Source organism: Somniosus microcephalus, unplaced genomic scaffold, assembly GCF_052327205.1.
Source record: "Somniosus microcephalus isolate GS21.2 unplaced genomic scaffold, FLI_Smic_1.0 unresolved_chr2, whole genome shotgun sequence".
In the NCBI taxonomy this organism is placed as follows: Eukaryota; Metazoa; Chordata; class Chondrichthyes; order Squaliformes; family Somniosidae; genus Somniosus; species Somniosus microcephalus.
In genome coordinates this window covers 24,775,703-24,800,475 of record NW_028225180.1, presented here as the reverse complement: position 1 = coordinate 24,800,475, position 24,773 = coordinate 24,775,703, and the positions used below count along the sequence as shown (strand labels likewise).

Below are 24,773 nucleotides of genomic sequence, written 5' to 3'. Positions count from 1 at the left end.
TCAAATGTACTATCTTAATGTATGCGAATATTTCCACAGAACTCCTCGATTCCGGTGTTGTCCACGTGCTGTCCATCTCAGAGCAGTCTTTCGTGGCTCTGAGTATGCTTTAAAAACATTGATCCAACCCAGAGGCAATTCAAAACATAATTCTTCAACCACGATGTGGACCAATATTTCCCGATCTTCAAGGAAAATAGGGGAATTTTGCGAACCCCTACACTTCCCCTCTCTCTATCTCATTCCCTCTCCATCCCCTTCCCTTCATTCTTCTCTTCCCTTCTAACTCTGTCACTCCCTCTTGCCTCTATCTCCTTCCCTCCCTTCCCACTTTGTCTCCCTTGTTTCCCCTCTCTCATTTCCCCTCCTCCATCTGCCTCTCTCTCCCCTTCCCCTCGCTCTATCTCACCTTGCTGCTCTCGGCATCCACCCTCTCCAACTCCCACTTCTGCCTCTCTCTCCCTTTCCCCTCGTTCTCCCTCCCTCTTCTTTCTCTTCTCTCCTCACGCTGTCTTACCGCTTCCCGCCTCCCTCCTTCCAGCTGTTCACTTCCCCTCTCTCTATCTCCTTCCCGTCACCCTCTTCTCTCCCCATCCTCCTCCTCCTTCTACTCTCCCCAAGAGGAAAGGACAGAGTGAGAGAGGAAAGGGGAGAGATTAGGAGGAAGGGAAGTGGTGAGAGAAAGGCAGGCAAAGAAGGGGAGTACAGGGGAATTGAACGGAAGGAGAGGTGGAGATTGGGAAGGGAGAGAGAGCCTGTTCTCGTGTTGGTCTCGGAGCTGTTTCATGCTTAAAAGTAAACATGCTGTGAATAACAAATTTGCAAAGGCACCAGTGAGATTTGAACGCACAACCCCTGGTTTACAAGACCAGCGCTTTAACCCCTGAGCTATGGAGCCACCTGCACTGGATTACTTCTCATTCCAGTTAGTGCTGTGTGTTTGAAGAATGAGGCAGGACGCAGTTCACCACTCAGATTGTGTTTCATCCCCCGATACCTGCCTCAGGCTCTTCAATAGTCACCTCTCAACAACAATAGAGCAACTTTCACGTACTAAAACATCCCAAGGCAACTCAGTTACACTCTATCTCTCTCTGCCTCCTTCTTTCAATATTTCTCCCTCTTTGTGTGTCTCTACCACTCTCTGTCTACCTCTTTTCTCTTTCTCACTCTCATTTTACCTCTCGCTCTCTATTTCTCTGTCTCGCATTGACTATCTCAATTGCTCTCTCACTTGCTCTCCCTCTCGCACTTTCTCTCCCACTCAATTTCTCTCTCTCACTGCCTCCTCTCTCATACACATTCTATATCTCTCTTGCTTTATTATTCTCCCTTTCTCTATCTCTCCTTTTCTGAGTTTCTCTCTCTTTAACACTCTCACTTTTGCTCGCTCTCCACTTCCACCTCTCTCCTTCCCTCTCTCCTCTCCCTTCCCAATCTGTTTCTCCCCATTTCACCCTCCTCCATCCGCCTCTCTCTCCTCTTTTCACTCTGTTTCTCCACTTAACTCTCTCTCTCCCATTCCGCCTCTCTCCTTCACCAACACTCTCTCTCCTTCCCATTTCTCTCTCACCCTTTCGCCTCTACACTCCCCATCCTCCTTCTACTCTCCCCAAGAGGAAAGGACAGAGTGAGAGGGGAAGGTGAGAGAGTGAGGCAAAGAGGGGGAGTACAGAGGAATTGAGAGGGGGAAGAGCCTGTTCTTGTGTTGGTCTCGGAGCTGTTTCATACTTAAAAGTGAATATGCTGTGAATTAACAAATTTGCACAGGCACCAGGGAGATTTGAACTCACGACCCCTGGTCTACAAGACCATTGCTGTAACCCCTAAGCTATGGAGCCACCTGTAGTGGATTGTTTCACATTCCGGTTAGTGCTGTGAGTTTGAAGAATGAGGCAGGGCGCAGTTCACCACTCAGATTGTGTCTCATCCCCCGATACCTGCCTCAGGCTCTTCAATATTCACCTCTCAACAACAATAGAGCAACTTTCACGTACTAAAACGTCCCAAGGCAACTCAGTTACACTCTATCTCTCTCTCAGTCTCTCTGCCTCCTTCTTTCTATATTTCTCCCTCTTTGTGCCCTTACCACTCTCTCTCTATCTTTCTGTCACTCTGTCACTCCCTTTCTATCTCTGTCGTTCTATCTCATTCTCTTTTTCTCTTTGTCTCTCTCACTTTCTCTCTGTATCTCTCTCATTTTTCCTCTCTCTCATTTTCCCTCTCTCTCTCTCTCTCTCACTTTCCCTCTCTCGCTCTCTCTCTCACTTTCTCTCTCTCTCACTTTCCTTCTCTCTCTCTCTCTCTCACTTTCCCTCTCTCTCTCTCACTTTCCCTCTCTCTCTCACTTTCCTTCTCTCTCTCTCTCTCTCACTTTCCCTCTCTCTCACTTTCCCTCTCTCTCTCTCACTTTCCTTCTCTCTCTCTCTCACTTTCCCTCTCTCTCTCTCACTTTCCCTCTCTCTCACTTTCCTTCTCTCTTTCTCTCTCACTTTCCTTCTCTCTCTCTCACTTTCCATCTCTCTCACTTTCCCTCTCTCTCTCACTTTCCCTCTCTCTCTCACTTTCCCTCTCTCTCTCTCACTTTCCCTCTCTCTCTCTCTCTCACTTTCCTTCTCCCTCTCACTCTCTCTCTCTCACTTTCCCTCTCTCTCTCACTTTCCCTCTCTCTCTCTCACTTTCCCTCTCTCTCTCTCACTTTCCCTCTCTCTCTCTCACTTTCCCTCTCTCTCTCTCACTTTCCCTCTCTCTCTCTCACTTTCCCTCTCTCTCTCACTTTCTCTCTCACTCTTTCTCTACCTCACTTTCTCTCTCTCTTTCTCTCACATTCTCCCTCGAATCACTTTCTCTCTATCTCTCTCTCTCTCTCACTTTCCTTCTCTCTCTCTCTCTCACTTTCCCTCTCTCTCTCTCACTTTCCCTCTCTCTCTCTCACTTTCCCTCTCACTTTCCCTCTCTCTCTCACTTTCTCACACTCTCTTTCTCTCTCTCTTTCTCTGCCTCATGTTCTCTCTCTCTCTCTCACTTTCTCTCTCTCACACTCACTTTCCCTCTCTCTCTCTCACTTTCTCTCTCTCTCACACTCACTTTCTCTCTCTCTCTGCCTCATGTTCTCTCTCTCGCTCTCACTTTCTCAGTTCTCTCTCTTTATCTCTCACTTTCTCTCACTCTCTCTCTCATTTTCTCTCTTTCTCTCTCTCACTTTCTCTCTTTCTCTCACTTTCTCTCACTCTCTCTCATTTTCTCGCTCTCACTTTCTCTCTCATTCAATTTCTCTCTCTCTTGTGCTCTCACTTTCTCTCTTTCTCTCTATCTCACTTTCTCTAACTCTTTCTCTAACACTTTCTTTCTCTCTCCCTATTTCTCTCTCTAAATTTCTCTCACTCACATTCTCTCTCTCACTTTCTCTTTGTCTCTCTCACTTTCTCACTTTCTCTCACTCTTCCCCTTTCTCTCTTTTAATGTTCTTTCTCTCTCTCTTTCTCTCTCTCTGTCTCACTTTCTCTCTCTCCTTCTCTGTCTCATTTTCTCTCTTTATCACTCTCACTTTCACTCTCTCTCACTCTCTCTTACATTCACTCTCTCTCTCTTACTCCCTCTCGCTCCTTCGCCCTTCCTCAGTCTCTTTGCTCTTTCTCCATCCGCCCTTCTCTCATCTCTTCTCTCGCTCTCTCCCCCTCTCTCCCTCCTCACTCTGTCTCTCCGCTTCCCTCTCTCTCCTTCTCACCCTCTCTCTCCACTTCCCCTCGCTCTATCTCGCCTTCCCGCTCTCGGCATCCCCCCTCTCCAACTCCCCCTTCCTCCATCCGCCTCTCTCTCCCCTACCCCTCATTCTCCCTCCCTCTTCTTTCTCTTCTCTCCCTCTCTCCTCTTTTCACGCTGTCTTTCCGCTTCCCGCCTTCCTCCTTCCAGCTGTCCACTTCCCCTCTCTCTATCTCCTTCCCTTTTCTCTCTCCACTACACACTCTCTCTCCTTTTCGCCTCTTCTCTCCCATTCCTCCTTCTACTCTCCCCAAGAGGAAAGGACAGAGTGAGAGGGGGAAACAGAGAGGAAAGGGGAGAGAGTAGGAGGAAGGGAAGTGGTGAGAGAGAGGGGAAAGTGTAGAGAGAGGGTGAAAGGGAGAGAGAGGGGTAAGGAAGAGAGAAACAGGCAAAAAGGGGGAGTACAGGGTAATTGAATGGAACGAGAGAGAGAGGTGGAGATTGGGAAGGGAGAGAGAGCCTGTCCTTGGGTTGGTCTTGGAGCTGTTTCATACTTAAAAGTAAACATGCTGTGAATTAACAAATTTGCACAGGCACCAGGGAGATTTGAACTCACGACCCCTGGTCTACAAGACCATTGCTGTAACTCCTAAGCTATGGAGCCACCTGTAGTGGATTGTTTCACATTCCGGTTAGTGCTGTGCGTTTGAAGAATGAGGCAGGGCGCAGTTCACCACTCAGATTGTGTCTCATCCCCCGATACCTGCTTCAGGCTCTTCAATAGTCACCTCTCAACAACAATAGAGCAACTTTCACGTACTAAAACGTCCCAAGGCAACTCAGTTACACTCTATCTCTCTCTCAGTCTCTCTGCCTCCTTCTTTCTATATTTCTCCCTCTTTGTGTCTCTACCACGCTCTATCTTTCTCTCCCTCTTTCTCTCTGTGTCTCTCTCACTGTTTCTCACTCTCATTTTACCTCTCTCTCTCACTTGTTCTCTCTCAGTTTCTCTCTCAATTTCTCTGTCACTTTCTTTCTCTCAGATTCTCTCTCTCTCGCGTTGACTATCTCAATTGCTCTCTCACTTGCTGCTCTCCCTCTCTCACTTTCTCTCACACTCTTTCTCTCTATCTTGTTCTCTCTCACTCTCTCCTCCCCTTTCTCTCTTGCTCTCATGTTCTCACATTCTATCTCTCTTGCTTTATTACTCTCACTTTCTCTCTCTCCCTTTCTCACTCTCTCTCTCCTTTTCTGAGTTTCTCTCTCTTTCTTTAAAACTCTCACTTTCTCACAGCTTCGCTCTCTCTCCACTTCCACCTCTCTCCTTCCCTCTCCCTCTAACTCTGTCACTCCCTCTTCACTCCTTTTACTCTCTCCTCTCCCTTCCCAATCTGTCTCTCCCATTTCCCCTCTCATTTCACCCTCCTCCATGCACCTCTCTCTCTCTCTCTCTCCCCTTCCCCTCGCTCTCTTCTCTCCCTCTCTCTTCTTTTCACTTTGTCTCTCCGCTTAACTCTCTCTCTCCCATTCCGCCTCTCTCCTTCCCTTCTATCTCCACTTCACCAACACTCTCTCTCCTTCCCATTTCTCTCTCTCCCTTTCGCCTCTGCTCTCCCCATCCTCCTTCTACTCTCCCCAAGAGAAAAGGACAGAGTGAGGTGAGAGAGTGGCAGTACAGAGGAATTGAGAGGGGAAAGAGCCTGCTCTTGTGTTGGTCTCGGAGCTGTTTCATACTTAAAAGTAAACATGCTGTGAATTAACAAATTTGCACAGGCCCCAGCGAAATTTGAACTCACGACCCCTGGTTTACAAGACCAGTGCTCTAACCCCTGAGCTATGGAGCCACCTGCACTGGATTGTTTCTCATTCCAGTTAGTGCTGTGTGTTTGAAGAATGAGGCAGGGCACAGTTCACCACTCAGATTGTGTCTCATCCCCCGATACCTGCCTCAGGCTCTTCAATAGTCACCTCTCAACAACGACAGAACAACTTTCATGTACTAAAACATCCCAAGGTAAGTCAGTTACACTCTCAATAGCAAAATACTGCAGATGCTGGAAATCCGAAAAAATAACAGAAAATGATGGAAAAACTGAGCAGGCCAGGCAACATCCGTGGCGAGAAATTATAGAGTCAACGTTTCGGGTCCGCACTGAACACAGGGCTCACACAGAACACAAGGCCCGCACTGAATACAGGGCCCGCACTGAACACAGGGCCCGCACTGAACACAGGGGCCGCACTGAACACAGGGCCCGCACTGAATACAGGGACCGCACTGAACACAGGGCCCGCACTGAACACAGGGGCCGTACTGAACACAAGGCCCGCACTGAACACAGGGCCCGCACTGAACACAGGAACCGCACTGAACACAGGGCCCACACTGAACACAGGGGCCGTACTGAACACAAGGCCCGCACTGAACACAGGGCCCGCACTGAACACAGGGCCCGCACTGAACACAGGGCCCGCACTGAACACAGGGGCCGTACTGAACACAAGGCCCGCACTGAACATAGGGCCCGCACTGAACACAGGGCCCGCACTGAACACAGGGCCCGCACTGAACACAGGGCCCGCACAGGGCCCGCACTGAACACAGGGCCCGCACTGAACACAGGGCCCGCACTGAACACAGGGGCCGTACTGAACACAAGTCCTGCACTGAACACAGGGACTGCACTGAACACAGGGACCGCACTGAACACAGGGGCCGTACTGAACACAAGGCCCGCACTGAACACAGGGCCCGCACTGAACACAGGGACCGCACTGAACACAGGGACCACACTGAACACAGGGACCGCACTGAACACAGGGCACAGGGCCCGCACTGAACACAGGGCCCGCACTGAACACAGGGCCCGCACTGAATACAGAGCTCACACTGAACACAGGGCCCGTACTGAACACAGGGCCCGCACTGAACACAGGGCCCGCACTGAACACAAGGCCCGCACTGAACAAAGGACCCTCACTGAACACAGACCTCGCACTGAACACAGGGCCTGTACTGAACAAAGGGCCCGCAGTGAACACAGGGCCCCCACTGAACACAGGGCCCGCGCTGAACACAGGGCCCGCACTGAACACAGAGCCCTGACTGAACACAGAGGTCACACAGAACACAGGGCCCGCACTGAACACAGGGCCCGCACTGAACACAGGGCCCGCACTGAACACAGGAAACGCACTGAACACAGGACCCGCACAGGACCCGCTCTGAACACAGGACCCGCACTGAACACAGGACCCGCACTGAACACAGGGGCCGCACTGAACACAGGGGCCGCAGTGAACACAGGGCCCCCACTGAACACATGGCCCGCACTAAATACTGGGAACTCACTGAACACGGAGCTTGTATTGAACACAGGGTCCGCAGTGAACACAGGGCCCCCACTGAACACAGGGCCCGCAGTGAACACAGGGCCCTCACTGAACACAGGGCCCGCACTGAACAAAGGGCCCTCACTGAACACAGAGGTCGTACTGAACACAGGGCCCGTACTGAACACAGGGCCCGCAGTGAACACAGGGCCCGCACTGAACACAGTGCTCGCACTGAACACACGGTCTGTACTGAACACATGGCCCGCAGTGAACACAGGGCCAACACGGAACACAGGGCCTAGACTGAGCGCAGTGCCTGCACTGAACACAGGGCCCACACTGAGCACAGGGCCCGCACTGAGCACAGGGCCCGCACTGAGCACAGGGCCCGCACTGAACACAGGGCCCGCACTGAAAACAGGGCCCGCACTGAACACAGGGCCTGCACTGAGCATAGGGCTCGCAATGAGCACAGTGCCCGCACTGAACACAGGGCCCGCAGTGAACCCAGGGCCAACATGGAACACAGGGCCTAGACTGAGCGCAGGGCCCGCACTGAAAACAAGGCCCGCACTGAACACAGGGCCCGCACTGAACACAGGGCCCGCACTGAGCACAGGGCCCGCACTGAGCACAGGGCCCACACTGAGCACAGGGCCCGCAGTGAACACAGGGCACGCACTGAACACAGGGCCCGCACTGAACAAAGGACCCTCACTGAACACAGACCTCGCACTGAACACAGGGCCTGTACTGAACAAAGGGCCCGCAGTGAACACAGGGCCCCCACTGAACACAGGGCCCGCACTGAGCACAGGGCCCACACTGAGCACAGGGCCCGCAGTGAACACAGGGCACGCACTGAACACAGGGCCCGCACTGAACAAAGGACCCTCACTGAACACAGACCTCGCACTGAACACAGGGCCTGTACTGAACAAAGGGCCCGCAGTGAACACAGGGCCCCCACTGAACACAGGGCCCGCGCTGAACACAGGGCCCGCACTGAACACAGGGCCCGCACTGAACACAGGGCACGCACTGAACACAGGGCCCGCACTGAACAAAGGACCCTCACTGAACACAGACCTCGCACTGAACACAGGGCCTGTACTGAACAAAGGGCCCGCAGTGAACACAGGGCCCCCACTGAACACAGGGCCCGCGCTGAACACAGGGCCCGCACTGAACACAGGGCCCGCACTGAACACAGGGCCCGCTCTGAACACAGGGCCCGCACTGAACACAGCACCCGCACTGAACACAGGGCCCCCTTTCTCACCCCCCCTTCTCTCTCTCTCTCTCCCCTCACTCTCTCTCTCCCCTCTCTCTCACTCATTCTCTCTCTAACCCCCCCTCCCACTCTCTCTCTGTCACTCTCTCTCTCTCCCCCACTCTGTCTCTCCCCCTCTCTCTCTCACCCCCCTTGCTCTCGCTCCCCCTCTCCCTCTCTCCCCTGTAAAGTCCGCTCCTCAATAATACACGGACTTCGGGAAAACAGTTTAACAGGTACTTTACTGAACAAGAGGCAGCTTGAAACTGAAACTACAGAAGCCTGCGAGGGCCTTTTATACAGGGGTGGTCACTGCCGGTACTGCAGCCTAAGACCAGTTATTCCCTTAAAGGTACACAGACAACAATTCCTCCCCTTTTAGATCAACAGTACATAACATTCATTTAACAACTAAATAATAACTAATTACAATTACAATTTTCTCAGTAATATATACATCAACTGAAATTGTCATTTATAAGTTCAGTCTTTGAGGAGGCTTCCTGATCCAGACTGGATAGCGCCTTTCTCGAGTATCCTGTTCTGGCGGTGGAGTCAATTCTGGCTCATTGTCATTGGTTGGTTCGTCAGCTTCCAATACCCCGGCTTCTGAGGTAGACGCAATCTGTACTTCGGGCTCATTACCAGGGACACATGCTTGTGGTACAGGTTTGGCTTGTTCATGTGACTGTAGAATCTGGTGAGCATGGCGTCTCACGATGCTCTCTCCAACGTCCACTGTGTACATTAGTGGTCCCTGCTGTGTGCATATCGTGCCTGGCTGCCATTTTTCTGTTCAGTAGTCACGGGCCAAGACTGGTTGCCCTATCTTGAAGCTCCTGGTTGGCTTCTCATTTATGTGCTGGAACTGCTTATCCTCAACATCTCGTCTTATGTTTGGTTTGAGCAAATCCAAGCGACATCTTAGTCTCCGGTTGAAAAAAAGTACGGCTGGAGTTTGGTTGGTTACTGCATGTGTCGCATTCCGGTAAGCAAACAGGAAGTTATCCACCTTGTGTTACAGTGGTATGTCGTAAAACAAACCTCTCAGCCAATCCATTTGTGGCTGGATGATATGGGGCAGATGTGTAATGTTTCACCCCATTATTCTTCTGGAACCTCCGGAAATCCTCAGACACAAACTGTGGGCCATTGTCGGAACAGATCTGTTCTGGCAACACATTCCTGGCGAAGATGGTCCTTAGGACTGCAATAGTTTTCTCCGTGGTGGTGGAGGACATTTTAATGACCTCTGGCCATTTCGAATGGGCATCCACAGCGATTAGAAACATTGAGTCCATAAATGGACCAGCGAAATCAATGTGTACCCATTGCCATGGAGATGAGGGCCACTCCCATGGATGTAGCGGGGCCTGTGGTGAAGCGTTTTGGACCTTCTGGCATCCTGTGCATCTCTTGGTCATATCCTCGATTTCTTTATCGATTCCCGGCCACCACACAAACGCCCTGGCTAGGCTTTTCATTTTTAACCCTCCCAGATGACCCTCGTGAAGCTCATTGAGTACTCTATCTCTCAACTTGGGTGGAATTACCACTCGCGATCCACACATCAAGGTTCCCTGGCACACTGACAGCTGTTCCCTCCTTGGCGAGAATGCTGGCAACAGTGAGTCGCCATATGCTGGCCATCCCTTCACCGTCAAATCATAGACCCGAGAGAGTGTTGGGTCATTTTGGGTTTCCTTCTCAGTACTTGCGTTTGTAACAGGCAAACATTCGACTATGGTCGCATGGAATATCTCCACAGGGTCCACTGCAGGTGCTTCTTCTGCCGTAGGCAACGGTAGGCGCGACAGCCCATCAGCATTTCCATGTTGTTTTGTACCTTTGTACTCTATGTCGTACTGATGTGCCCCTAGAAAAAGTGACCATCTTTGCAGCCGTTGCGCCGCCATCACCGGAACGCCCTTCTTTGGGTTAAAAATTGAGACCAGGGGTTGATGATCAGTCAGTTGGGTGAATTTCTGCCCGTGCAGATAGTGATTGAACTTCTTCACCCCCCACACCAGGCTGAGGGCCTCCCTGTCAATCTGGGCGTAGTTACGCTCGGCTGAGGTTAGCGAGCGCGATGCAAAGGCTATTGGCCTCTCTGAACCGTCACAGAATTTGTGTGACAGCACCGCTCCAATGCCGTAAGGTGATGCATCACATACCAACCGAATCGGTAGTGTTGGGTTGTAGTGGGCCAATACTTCTTTTGAAGTGATTTGGCATTTACATTCCTGAAAGGCACGCATACACTCATCACTCCATTTCCATGTTACACCACTTTGAAGGAGGGCATTCAGTGGGTGCAGAATTGTAGATAAATTCGGCAAGAACTTATCGTAGTAGTTCGCCAACCCGAGGAACGACCTCAGTTGCGACACATTTTCTGGTGCTGGAGCCTTGACTACAGCCTCAATCTTGTCCGGCGACTTATGCAACCCTTCCTCATCAATCATGTGGCCACAATACGAGATTTGTCTCCTGAAGAACTCGCATTTGGGACGGTTGGCTCGTAGCCCATATTCCTGCAATCTCGTGAGCACCTGTTCCAGGTTGGCTAGGTGTTCATTGTCATTTTCGCCCATAACCAGGATGTCGTCCAAATAACACTGGGTCCCCGGGATCCCTTGCAGGACTTGTTCCATCACCCTCTGCCACATAGCCGGGGTCGATGCTACCCCAAATACCAGTCGATTGAACTGGTAAAGGCCTTTGTGAGTGTTTATCGTGAGGTATTTCCTAGATGCTTCTTCCACCTCCATTTGTAGATACGCTTGAGCCAGTTCAATCTTTGTAAAATGTTTCCCTCCAGATAGTGAGGCGAAAATATCTTCTATCCGCGGAAGCGGATACTGTACTGTGTGCAGGACTGGGTTCACAGTCACCTTGAAGTCCCCACAGATGCGAACCTTCCTTGGCTCCCCAGGCGTGCTGCTCAATGCTTTCTTCATTACAGGAATGATGGGTGTGGCCCACTCGCTCCAGTCCACCTTAGACAGCACCCCCGAACGCTCCAGACTCTCCAATTTAGCTTCCACAGCTGGGCGTATCGCGTATGGCACCGGTCTGGCCTTGAAAAATTTTGGGGTTGCTTAATCCTCAATCTTTATGGTTGCCTTTACTCCTTTTAGAGTCCCAAGTCCTTGTTGGAACACCTCTTCCGCGTCAGATAGAATTTGTGACAGACGTCCAGGTGCGACGTCATCATCTTTTTTGTCAGTCACAGTTAGTGCCAGAATGGAATGCCAATCCAATTGTAGTCTTCGGATCCATTCATGTCCCAATAATGGTGGTTCTCCATCTCGTAGTATATACATGTATAGTTTCTGTGTTTCCTTTCCGTTATATTCAACTGGCACCCTTATTTTTCCTCTGGGGTAGACCTTTTGCCCCGTGTATGTCTTCAATACAATGGAACTGTCCTTTAAGGGTATGTGTGAGAATAGCCGCTCATAGTCTCGTCGATTCATGACAGTTAGGGCTGATCCTGTGTCCAATTCCATCTTCACTGGGGACCCTGCTATCATGATGGTGACCCAAATGGTTCGGTGATCTTCTTTTGCGTTGTGTAACTTTAAACAACTTAGTCACCTGCTCCCAGAGTCCTTATCACTCTCCTGATCTTCTGAACTACTATCTGTCAGTTTCTTTACTTTCCTGTAGTGTTCTTGTTGTGTTGGTCTTCTTTCCCGACCTGCAGACTCTTGCTATATGTCCCATTTTCCCGCATTGCCTGCAATTTTTGTCTTTAAACCAGCAGTCCTTCTGCTCATGGGTTGTTCTGCCGCAGCGATAGCACTTTTCGGCTCCATACACCATTTCGTTAGCGCTGTATTCTTGTGGTTTCTGTTGTATTTCCGCAGCTCCCCGTGCTGCTGCTTCGTAGGATACTGCCACGCTGAAAGCCTGTTCTAGCGTCAGGTCCTTTTTCGAAAGTAGTCGTTTCTGGGTTCCTTCTCTCTGGAGCCTGCAGACAAACTTATCCCGTAAGGTGTCTGCCAGTCCTGCTCTGAACTGGCAGTGCTTCGATAACTTGCGTAGTTCCGCAAGATAGTTAGCATTGCTCTCATCTTTGTGCTGGTTTCTTTTATGGAACTTGAATCTTTCTGCTATCAGCAGTGGTGTAGGGCTCAGGTGTTCCTGTAAGATATGAACAATCTCCTCAAAACTTTTCTCCATTGGTTTAGCTGGGGTAATTAAATTCCGCAATAGGCCGTACGTACTCGCCCCCAACAGATTTAATAATACCGATGCCCTCTTTCCATCAGCCGCCTCATTTGCCTTGCAGTACACTTCAATTCTTTCCACATACGTGGTCCAGTCTTCTACCTCATTGTCGAAAGCAGTGATACTGCCACTTTTCGGCATTTTGGGTGATTTAAAATGGCGCCTCCCGCGCTTTTGCTGTTTCCCCAATGGAATAAAATGGCGCCTCCCGCGCTTTTGCTTCTTCCCCAACGGGATAAAATGGCGCCTCCCGCACTTTTGCTTCTTCCCCTTACTGCCATGCTGCTCCTAGCGTTCTACGGGGTAATGGCGGCGACCCGCAGTTTCGGCGCATCTCGCTTTCCTTCCCCCCCGTTTAGTTTCTCTCCGCTGTCCTGTTCTCGAGCACCGAGCGCGCCCTGTGCGCTCCACCCTCTCTCTCTTGTTTTCTTTTCCCGGCGACACTGCGCGGCCCGATTTGTAGAGCCGCTCGATCGAGGTTGAGCCCCCCGCAGTCTGGAAGGGTCAGCACGCTACCTGCTACCAGCACGATTCGCTGGAACCACAGTCTCTCCCGCAAATCTCCAAACACCGATGGATTCTTTGGGCAGTTGCCCTCGGTCGATGCCCGTTACTCAGACTACGACCTTCCAGGACCTTCCTTTCAGGCGAGACCCTGTGAGATGATGCCACACTGCAGGTGAGTTCGAACTTACTCGTTGCCACTGTAAAGTCCACGCCTCAATAATACACGGACTTCGGGAGAACAGTTTAACAGGTACTTTACTGAACAAGAGGCCGCTTGAAACTGAAACTACAGAAGCCTGCTAGGGCCTTTTATACAGGGGTGGTCACTGCCGGTACTGCAGCCTAAGACCAGTTATTCCCTTAAAGGGACATACACAACATCCCCCTCTGTCACTCTCTCTCTCACACTCTCTCTCTTCCCCCTCTCTCTCCCTCTCCCCTCTCTCTCTCACTTTCCCCTCACTCTCTCTCCTGCCTCTCTCTCTCTCCGTCCCCCTCTCTCTCTCCCCCTCTCTCTCTGCCCTTTCTCTCTCACCCATCTCTCTCTCTCCCCCCCTCTCTCCCCTCTCTCTCTCCTTCTCTCTCTCCCCGCTCTCTCTCTCTCCCCCTCTATCTCTCTCCCTCTCTGTCTCTCCCCATCTCTCTCTCCCCCATCTCTCTCCCTCTCTCTCTCTCTCCCCGCTCTCTCTCTCTTCCCCCTCTCCCTCTCTCTCTCCTCTCTCTCTCTCCCTCTCCACCTCCCGCTCTCTCCCTCTCTCTCTCCCTCTCTTTCTCACCCTCTCTGTATCTCTCTCTCTCCCCCTCTCTCTCCCTCTCTCTCACTCACTCTCTCCCTTTCTCTCTCTCTCCCCCCACTCTCTCTCTCTTCCTCTCTACCCCTTCTCTCTCCCTCCCCCCCACTCACACTCTCTCTCCCCTTCTCCCTTTCGCTCTCTCTCCCCCCACTCTCACTCTCTCTCTCTCTCCCCCACTCTCTCTCACTCTCTCTCCTACTCTCTCTCTCTCTCCCTCTTTCTCTCTCCCTCTCTCCCCTTCTCTCCCTCTCTCCCCCCACTCACACTTTCTCTCTCTCCCCTTTTCCCTCTCTCTCTCCCACTCACTCTCTCTCTCCTCCTCTCTCTCCTCCTCTCATTTTCTCTCTCTCTCTCCCTCTCCCTCTCTATCTCTCTCTCCCCCACTCACATTCTCTCTCTCTTTCCCTGTCTCTCTCGTTCCTCACACTCTCTCTCTCCCCTTTCTCTCTCTCTCTCTATTACGTCCGTGAATGATTGAGACACGGACAGCAGGAGTTGAACAAAACAAGTCTTTACTGATGGAAGTCAATAGTGAAACTGAAAACAACAGAGGCTCACTAGCGCCCTTATACAGGGGTGGTCACTGCCGGTACTGCAGTCTGAGACCAGTTATTCTCTTAAAGGTACATACACAACAATTCCTCCCCTTTTAGATAAACAGTACATAACATTCATTTAACAACTAAATGACAACTAATTACAATCACAATTACTGTTGCTAGATACATTGGTTAAGTTTAAGCAATTATAAGTTCAGTCTTTGAGGAGGCTTCCTGATTCTGTCTGGATAACGCCTCTTTGGGGTATCAGGTTCTTCTGGCAATGTTGAGTCGGGATCAATGTCGTTGTTTGGTTCATCTGCTTCCAATATTACCGGTTCTGCGGTAGCTGCAATTGGAACGTCGATTTCATTACCAGGTGTATCAGATCGTGGTGTGGAGTTGACGTTTTCCAGTGACTCTAGAATCTGGTCAGCATGGCACCTTACAATGCTCTCCCCAACGTCCACGGTATACATGAGAGGTCCTTGCCGTGTACAAATCGTTCCTGGCTGCCATTTCTCAGTGCGGTAGTCCTGGGCCAAAACTGGTTCCCCTATCTTAAAACTCCTGGTCGGCCTTTCATTCATATTCTGAAACTGCCTGTTCTCCACATCTCTTCGGACGTTTGGCTTAACCAAATCCAAGCGGCATCGTAGTCTTCAATTGAAGAACATCATGGCTGGAGTTTGGTTGGTAACCGCATGTGTAGGCAAACAAGAAGTTGTCCACCTTGTGTTGTAGGGGTATATCTTCATTACACATTGCCTTGATAGCCTTCTTGAATGTTTGAACAAACCTCTCGGCCAATCCATTAGTGGCTGGATGATATGGGGCAGATGTGTAATGCTTAACACCATTGTTCTTTAAGAACCTCCGGAACTCTTCAGACACAAACTGTGGTCCATTATCAGAGCAAATCTGTTCAGGCAGCCCATTCCTGGCGAATATGGTTCGTAAAACTGTGATAGTTTTTTCCGTGGTGGTTGAGGAAATTATTATTACCTCTGGCCACTTTGAATGTGCATCCACCGCAATTAAAAACATCGAGTCCATGAATGAACCAGCAAAATCAATGTGCACCCTTTGCCATGGAGATGAGGGCCACTCCCATGGATGCAGAGGAGCTTGTGATGGGGCGTTTATGACCTTCTGGCATCCTGCACAGCTCTTGGTCATCTCTTCGATTTCTCTATCGATTCCCGGCCACCACACAAACGCTCTAGCTAAGTTCTTCATTTTTACCCCACCCAGATGACCCTCATGAAGCTCATTGAGCACTCTATCCGTCAACTTAGGTGGAATTACTACTCTGGATCCACACATCAAGGTTCCTCTGCACACTGACAGCTGTTCTCTTCTCGGCGAGAATGCTGGCAGCAGTGGTTCGCCATGTGCTGGCCATCCCTTCACCGTTAAATCATAGACCCGTGATAGTGTCGGGTCATTCCGTGTTTCCTTTTCTATGTTTGCATTCGTCACAGGGAGACATTCGACTATGGTCGAGTGGAATAACTCCATTGGATCCACTGCAAGGTCTTCTTCTTCCACCGTCGGCAATGGTAGGCGTGACAATCCATCAGCATTTCCATGCTGTTTAGTTCCCCTGTACTCGATGTCATATTGGTGTGCCCCTAGGAAAAGGGACCACCTCTGCAGCCGTTGTGCTGTCATTATCGGTACGCCCTTCTGAGGGTTGAAAATGGAGACAAGAGGTTGATGATCGGTTAGTAGAGTAAATTTTTGACCGTGCATGTTGTGTATGTAACCGTTTACCTTTAAGGGAACTATAGAATGTGACCGTTCGCCTTTAAGAGCACTACTTCAGGGTGGCACTATTTATTGGCTCATGTATACTGTAATACCGATAGTGACCACACCAGTATATAAGGGTTGTGATACGTTAACTAGGGCAGAAATCGCCCAGACCTCTGAATAGTAAAGACCTGTTTTGTTTGTACTTCTAAAGTCTCTGAAGTTATTTACTGCACAACCTACAGACTTTACAGTGGCGACGAGTCCGATCGTACCCTGCGGCAAGACTAACCAGTAGCAGAGAGCTTCAAAAAGAAAACACGAGGCTCCGTCTACTAAAAGTATAGTACGTACTGGAAGCTGGAAGATTAACAGCAAAGCTGCGGCAGCAACAGGCACAGATTACCCTGCTACCACATCTTGAGCGAGCCAATCAGCCTAAAACAAGGCGGCCGAAGAGACTGTGAGTAGTTAAAACAAATAAAAAATTTTTTTTTAAAAACGGGGTAGAAGTATTTGGAGGAGAAGGGCAAAGCATTCGGGTCCAACGGCGTCGGGTGACAGCCGGACCGCGGGCAATGTGAGAAGCCATGCAGCAACCGCTGCCACGAAGCGCTGAGCCTGCGAGTAGGCACGGGAGTGTCAGAGCCGAGAGCCGCGCGAGCGGGGGAGCCAGAGCCGAGCGGGAGGCGTTGCAAGCCAGCGATCGCATCTCCAGATAAGGGCCGAGAGCCGCGAGAGCGATCGGATCTACAGATAAGGGCCGGCAGCCGCTTCGCGATCCAGCGATCGCATTATAGATAAGGACCGCACTCGGGCTGACAGACGGCGTCGGGGGACCGGGTGAAGACCGCCAAGCGCGGGAAAACCGCCATTGAAGTGGGCGGGGAGAGCGAGAAGCGCGGGAAAGCCGCCATTTTTCGGGGAAAACCGCTGAAGAAGAAGGAAGAAGCGGGAAACCGCCATCTTGGAAATTATTAAGAATTTCAGAAAAGTAATAAGATTTTTCAGAAAGGCTGGTGTGTTCTCAAGAAGAGAAGAAGATGCCTAAGCGAGGAAATATTAATGACTTTAATGCAGAAATAGAAGACTGGGCCACGTATGTGGAACGCATAGAAATATATTGCGTAGCCAACGAAATTGAGGATGACAACAAGGCAATAACTTTGTTAAATTCGATGGGAGCAAAAACATACGGGCTTTTGAAACATCTAATAGCACCAGTTAAACCAGTGGACCAGACCTTCGAAGAGATCGTAACAGTGTTGAAGGATCACTTGAACCCCACACCGTTGATGCTGGCTGAACGATTTAAATTTTATGCCAGAACCCAGAGGCAAGATGAAAGCAATGCGGAATACTTAGTCGAACTGCGTAAGCTAGCGAAATACTGCCAGTTTGGAGGGAATTTGACAGAGGCGCTGCGGAACAAGTTCGTATGCGGCTTGGCCAAAGAAGGAACGCAGAAGCGACTTCTGGAAGAAAACGACCTCACACTGGACAGGGCTGTCCTCATAGCTTCATCGCACGAAGCCGCAGCGAAAGGGACGGCGGAAATGCAGCTAAAGGCGGCGGCACTCGGGGTGGACCAAATTACAACAAGCACTCCCAAATGCTACCGTTGTGGAAAGACAACGCACGACCAGAATCAGTGCTGGTTTAAGAACCAAGAGTGCAGGAAATGTGGCAAACTGTGTCACATCGCGAAGGTATGCAGGTCCGGAAAGAAGACCAACAAGCAAAGGAAGTCACCACCACAAGGAAAGTACAACAAGGTGCATCAGGTGGCTGAAAAGAGTTCAGACGAACAAAATTCAGACTCAGACCCAAACAGCCAGGAGCTGGATAGTCTGAGAATCCACCATGTGGGTAAAGTAACTGATCTACAGTTGATCTGGGTCACACTAAAAATAGCGGGAGTCCAAGTACGAATGGAGCTGGACACGGGATCAGCTGTATCCGTCATCAACCAAAAGGACTATCACCGGCTATTCTCTCACATACCCTTAAGAAATACCAAATTCGTATTACAGACATACACGGGGCATCATGTATACCCCCTGGGAAAAATACGAGTCAAGGTGAGAGATAGGGGTAAAGAACACCCACGAATGTATCTGTACGTACTACCTGAGGGAGGACCACCACTTCTGGGACGGGAGTGGATCAAGAAAATAGACATGGAATGGCACTACCGACAAGCAATGACGAGTGAGGACTCGGTGCAGACAAGCAGCTCAGACTCCGGAAGACGATAAGTCCAGCTTATGTATGAAAAACAAGATTAACATGAACTCACGGACTAAGGTTGGGAAATCGATGGCGTGCATAAAGACAGAGAACTCTGAGTCTGTTCAAGCTACAGACAGATGCATTACGGAGGAACACCGGGCTAGAACTCAACGTTATGTCAAAGTACAACGACAATTAGAACAGTTGAGTGCCCGTCTCCTACAAGAGATGGAAAAGGTGAAAAAGTTCTGGGACACCGAATGGGAGTCCCTGGAAAGACAACAGAGACAGCTCGCTCAAGCAGAGAGCGACCATAGAGCCATCGTGGCCAAGTACCAATCACATCTCCCTGAGGCTGTTCAGGAACTAGAATATACACAGAACGATCCAAAGGAAGAGGAATCTTCAGGAAGTCAGGATGGTATTCCAGTTCACCTCTACGACTTGTTGCAAGCAGAGTGTAACGAGTTGAAAGAACAGTATGAACAGGCTCGGACTACAATCCTGGAAGGGGTTAACTTGGCAACTTCCGAAAAGCTCGTGTTAGTGAAAGAACATGAACGACTAAAGGTTGACCATAAGCAAGAATTACAAAGTCTGCAGGAAATGTTTGATGAGCTTCAGGCCAAGGCTGACTCATCGTTAGGGATTCAACCCATAGGAAAAAAATTAGTGGTGGAAGACATACCAGAACAGGGAATACAGGATGTCCAAGAACTCGTTAAATTATTAAAGGAAACACAAAATAAATATGAAGCGGCAATGGCCGAGGTCCAACGACTTGAAGAACAGATGCAACTGGAAATCTTTTCAGTGGAAGAAAAGGGAACTGTAAGAAACACAGAGACCGTAAGAATGGGCCATGAACATGAGCTTAAATCGTCAGAGGAGAAGGGTTTGGAGCTCTCAAAAGTTATTGAAATAGCCGAGGTTGCAACACAGACTGAGAAGATGGCAGCAGAGCAACCCTTAGATACCAAAAGTACGCTGACTCATGTCAAGGTTGAACAACAGAACGCTGAAACAACTGCTCCGGTAGAGGGATTGAATAGTCCGATCAATCAATCTCCAAAGGAAGTTGAAGTATTAAAATCACAAATGAGGTCATTAGTAATCAACTTGCTGAAAGCCCAGAAAAAGTTAGAGGAAGCGGAACACGTGAAGAAGTCTCTTCAGGAAAGATGTCTGGATTTGGAACAAAAGCTGGCTGACGTCCAGCTGGGTAGGGAGGACATAGAAGACCCTCTCGCTGGCCTAGCTCAGGACGACTCCGAATATTACTATGTCCTGTCCTGCCCAACTTGTAACTTCGACTCCCACCATACAGAAATCATGGAGGAGCACCGAAAGTCTACGGAACATCGGGAGAAGGTGGCTCTACTACGGAAAAAGGAGGAAGAGAAGGAGGAACTGCGCATGCAGCTGGCAGCTGACAGTGGAGCCCAGAGAGTCTCCAAGAAGCAGAAAAGGAAAAGTCGAAACAGAAGATGACCCATCTGAACCATGATTACCTCTACCAGATCACACACGTGGTCCCTCCGAACGGAGCCAATTCAGTTCGGAAGTTCAAACTGTTAAACCCATGGAAGGACTATTGAATGAGTCACTCCAGCAATGTGAACCGACTACACCACAGAGACTGAATCTATGAACTGTTTTCCACAGAGACTGACTCTGTGATCTGTTTTGACATGAAGTTATATATGTTATTATGTTATGTTAAACATGAAGTTATATGACGTTGACTCCATCGAGAGTATATCTGTAAATTGTTATATGACGTTGACTCCATCGAGAGTATCTCTGCAACCTGTTTATATAAAATTGAAGATTGTATGTTTAACGGGATTCTGTAAGTAATAAGCTAGGAAGGGAGGAGTGTTGTGTATGTAACCGTTTACCTTTAAGGGAACTATAGAATGTGACCGTTCGCCTTTAAGAGCACTACTTCAGGGTGGCACTATTTATTGGCTCATGTATACTGTAATACCGATAGTGACCACACCAGTATATAAGGGTTGTGATACGTTAACTAGGGCAGAAATCGCCCAGACCTCTGAATAGTAAAGACCTGTTTTGTTTGTACTTCTAAAGTCTCTGAAGTTATTTACTGCACAACCTACAGACTTTACAGTGCAGGTAGTGATTGAACTTCTTCACCCCCCACACTAGGCTGATGGCCGCTCTGTCAATCTGGGCGTAGTTACGCTCGGCAGAAGTTAACGAGCGTGACGCAAAAGCTATCGGCCTCTCCAAGCCATCAAGGAATTTATGTGACAGTACCGCCCCAATGCCGTAGGGAGACGCACCACACGCCAGTCTGATCGGCAGTGCTGGGTTGTAGTGAGCCAATACTTCCCTTGAAGTGATTAAGTCCTTACTCTTCTGAAAGGCCCGCTTACAATCATCGCTCCATTTCCATGCTACCCCCGTTCGTAGCAGGGCATTCAGTGGGTGCAGAATTGTCGACAAATTCGGCAAAAACTTATGGTAGTAATTCACCAATCCGAGGAATGACCTCAGTTGCGACACATTTTCAGGCGCTGGGGCCTTAACAACCGCTTCAATTTTGTCAGGGGACTTATGTAACCCCTCTTCATCAATCACGTGGCCACAATACGATATCTGTTTCTTAAAAAATTCGCACTTCGGGTGGTTGGCTCGCAGCCCATGTTCCCGTAGTCTAGTGAGCACCTGTTCTAGGTTGTTAAGGTGTTCACTGTTATCTTCACCTGTCACAAGGATGTCGTCCAAGTAACACTGAGTCCCCGGAATCCCTTGCAGGACTTGTTCCATCGCTCTTTGCCATATCGCCAGAGCCGATGCTACTCCGAATACCAATCAATGATACTGGTAACGACCTTTGTGAGTGTTTATCGTGAGATACTTCCTAGAGGACTCTTCAACCTCCATCTGCAAATATGCTTGTGCTAGGTCAATTTTTATAAAACGCTTCCCTCCAGACAGTGAAGCAAAGATGTCTTCTATCCTTGGAAGAGGATATTGTACTGTGTGAAGGACTGGGTTCACCGCCACCTTGATATCCCCACAGATGCGAATCTTCCTTGGCTCCCCGGACTTATTGCTTAATGCATTCTTCATGACAGGAACGATGGGTGTTGCCCACTCGCTCCAGTCGACCTTAGACAACACGCCTGCCTTCTCCAGATTCTCCAGCTCTGCCTTGACGGCTGGGCGAATTGCATATGGTACCGGGCTTGCTTTGAAAAACTTGGGAACTGCATTCTCTTCTATTTTTATCGAGGCGGTTACGCCTTTAAGCGGGCCCAGTTCTTGTTGAAATACCTCTTTGGCATTAGCTAAGATTGTTGACAATCGTCCAGGAGTGACGTCTTCATCTTTTATACCGTCCACCGTCCTTGCATGAATGGAGTGCCAATCTAATTATATCTTCCTGATCCATTCCCGTCCCAATAACGGTGGTCCACCATTTGGCAGTATGTAGAGATCCAATTTCCGTATTTTCTTGCCGTTGTATTCGACAGGCACCCTTATTTTTCCTCTGGGGTATACTTTTTGCCCCATATACGTCATCAAGACGATGGATGTCTCTCTCAAGGGTATGTGTGAAAATAGCCGCTCGTAGTCTCGTCGATTCATGACGGTTAGCGCTGATCCTGTATCCAATTCCATTTTAACTTGGGACCCTGCTATCGTGAGGGTGACCCAAATGGTTCGGTGATCCTCTTTTGCGATTACATTGTGAAGTTTGAGATAGCTTAGTCTCCTGTTCCTGGATTCACTATCGCTCATCTGGTCTTCGGAACTACTGTCCGTCATCTTTTGTACTTTCTTGTACGATTCCTTAGTAGCCTTTTTGTTGTCGCTGGTCTTCTTCCCAGACCTTCAAACTCGTGCAATGTGTCCCACCTTCCCGCATTGCCTGCATATTTTGTCTTTGGACCAGCAGTCCTTCTGGCCATGGTTAGTTCTGCCGCAGCGATAACATTTTGCAAATCCCCGTGTCATTTTGTGGGTGCCGTATTCCTGTGGTTTTTGTTGAATTTCTGCAGCTCCCCTGGCTGCTGCTTCATACGATACTGCCACGCTGAAAGCCTTATCTAGCGTCAGCTCTTTCTCTGAGAGTAACTTCTTCTGTGTTCCTTCACTCAGGAGTCCACAGACAAATTTGTCCCGTAGGGTATCTGCCAGTCCTGCTCCGAACTGGCAGTGCTTTGATAGCTTGCGTAGTTCCGTAAGATACTCAGCATTGCTCTCATCTTTGTGCTGAGTTCTCCTGTGAAATTTAAATCTTTCTGCTATCAACAGAGGTGCAGGGTTCAGGTGTTCCTGTAGGACAGCAACAATTTCGTTAAAACTCTTCACCTTCGGTTTGGCTGGAGTAATCAGGTCCCGCAATAGGCCGTACGGTCTAGCGCCCATTAAGTTTAGCAATATCGATGCCTTTTTCTCCTCCGCTATTTCGTTTGCCTCGAAATATACCTCGACTCTTTCCACATACGTGGACCAGTCCTCTATTGTATTATCAAAAGCAGTGATACAGCCAGTCTTCGGCATCTTGCAAATCTAAAATGGCGCCTCCCGTGCTTTGCCTTCTTCCCCGATTTAACAAAATGGCGCCTCCCACGCTTTGCCCTCTTCCCCGCTGATTAAGATGATGCCTCCCGCGCTTTGCCTTCTTCCCCGCTGTTGTTAGCGCTGCTTTCCGTGGTTCCCATTGCAACCTGCACTCCTCGCCATTTCTTCCGCGTTTAATATTTCTTTTTTTATTATTTTCCCGTCGTGGAACAACCCTGTGGGACTCTTGCCTCCCTCTTCTCGGGTCTATACGCAGCCCGGCTTCGTAGCACCGGCCGCGCCCTGTGTGCTCCACCCTCTCTCTCTCTTCTTCCCGACAACGCTGCTCGGCCCCGTTGCAAACCACCCGCTTGAGTTCGCGACCGCCGCAGCCCAGGAAGGATCAGTGCACTACCTGCCACCAGCCCGATTAACTGAAGCACCATCGACAGGAACCAGGCCCCGCTTCCGACAGCTTCTCCAGCAATCTTCAACTCCGCAAACACAGGAGCGGATGCCCACGGTCGACGCCCGTTTCTACTGCCTCTTACTTTCTTTTCTTTCTGGCCTCGACCTCTGCTCACTTCGCTGTAGGAATGGATCCCAGGAGGTGGTGCAGACTGTAGGTAGGTTCGTATCTGCTCGTCGCCAGTATTACGTCCGTGAATGATTGAGACACGGACAGCAGGAGTTGAACAAAACACGTCTTTACTGATGGAAGTCAATAGTGAAACTGAAAACAACAGAGGCTCACTAGCGCCTTTTATACAGGGGTGGTCACTTCCGGTAATGCAGTCTGAGACCAGTTATTCTCTTAAAGGTACATACACAACACTCTCCCCTTCTCTCTCTACCGCCACTCACATTCCCTCTCTCCCCCTCCTCCCTGTCTCTCTCTCCCTCTCTCTCTCACTCTGCTTTCTCCCTCTCTCTCTCACCCCCACTCTCTCTCTCTCCCCACACTCTCTCTCTCTCCTCTCACTCTAACAGACATTCTAACAGCCCCCGGGTCCTGCCGGGCGGTGGGGTGAAATCGCCCCCACAGAGACAGAGGGGGGGTCATTGTAAAGTTCATCCATCTGACCCTGTGAAATCCGGCGGGTGAAACACGGGAACCTGACCCGAACCAGCCCCATTCCCACCGAGAGGGTTAAAATTACACCCCAGAGAGAGAGAGACAGAGCGAGACAAAGAGGGGGAGTGAGAGAGAGAGAGACAGAGCAAGAGAGATGGATAGATAGAGAGAGAGACAGAACAAGAGAGACAGAGAGAGAGAAACAAGAGAGAGACAGAGAGTGGGAGAGAGCAAAATAGAGATGGGGAGAGAGAGACAGAGAGAGAGAGACAGAGAGACAGAGAGAGAGAGAGAGCGAGAGAGAGATAGAGACAGAGGGAGAGAGAGAGAGAGTGATCGAGAGAGAGTGACAGAGAGAGAGAGTGTGACAGAGAGAGTGACAGAGAGAATGTGAGAGAGAGAGAAAGAGAGAGAGAGTGCGAGGGAGACAGAGTGAGAGAGAGACAGAGACAAAGAGAGAGACAGAGATAACAAGACAGAGAGGCAGAGAGAGAGAGAAAGAGAGACAGAGAACGAGAGACAGAGAGAGAGACAGTGAGAGAGACAGAGAGAGAGGGACAGAGAAGGAGACACACATGGAGAGAGACACAGACAGAGAGAGAGACACACACATGGGAGAGAGAGAGAGTGGGAGAAAGAGAGACAAAGAGGGAGAGAGAGTGAATCAGAAAGAGAGAAACAGAGAGAAAAACAGGGATAGAGAAATGGAGAGCGAGAGAGACGGAGAGAGAAAGAGTGAGGGAAAGAAACACAGAAACAGAGAGATAGAGAGACACAGTGATAGA

The 24,773-nt window shown here is 49.8% G+C and overlaps 2 non-coding genes across 2 annotated transcripts; both read right to left on the bottom strand.

Moving 5' to 3' along the window:
* Positions 1–825: 825 nt before the first annotated feature.
* Positions 826–898, bottom strand: trnat-ugu (transfer RNA threonine (anticodon UGU)). Its single transcript has one exon. It is a non-coding gene; the product is annotated as a tRNA-Thr (tRNA).
* Positions 899–5,473: 4,575 nt separating this feature from the next.
* On the bottom strand, positions 5,474–5,546 carry trnat-ugu (transfer RNA threonine (anticodon UGU)). The gene has a single exon. It is a non-coding gene; the product is annotated as a tRNA-Thr (tRNA).
* Between the last annotated feature and the right edge of the window lie 19,227 nt (positions 5,547–24,773).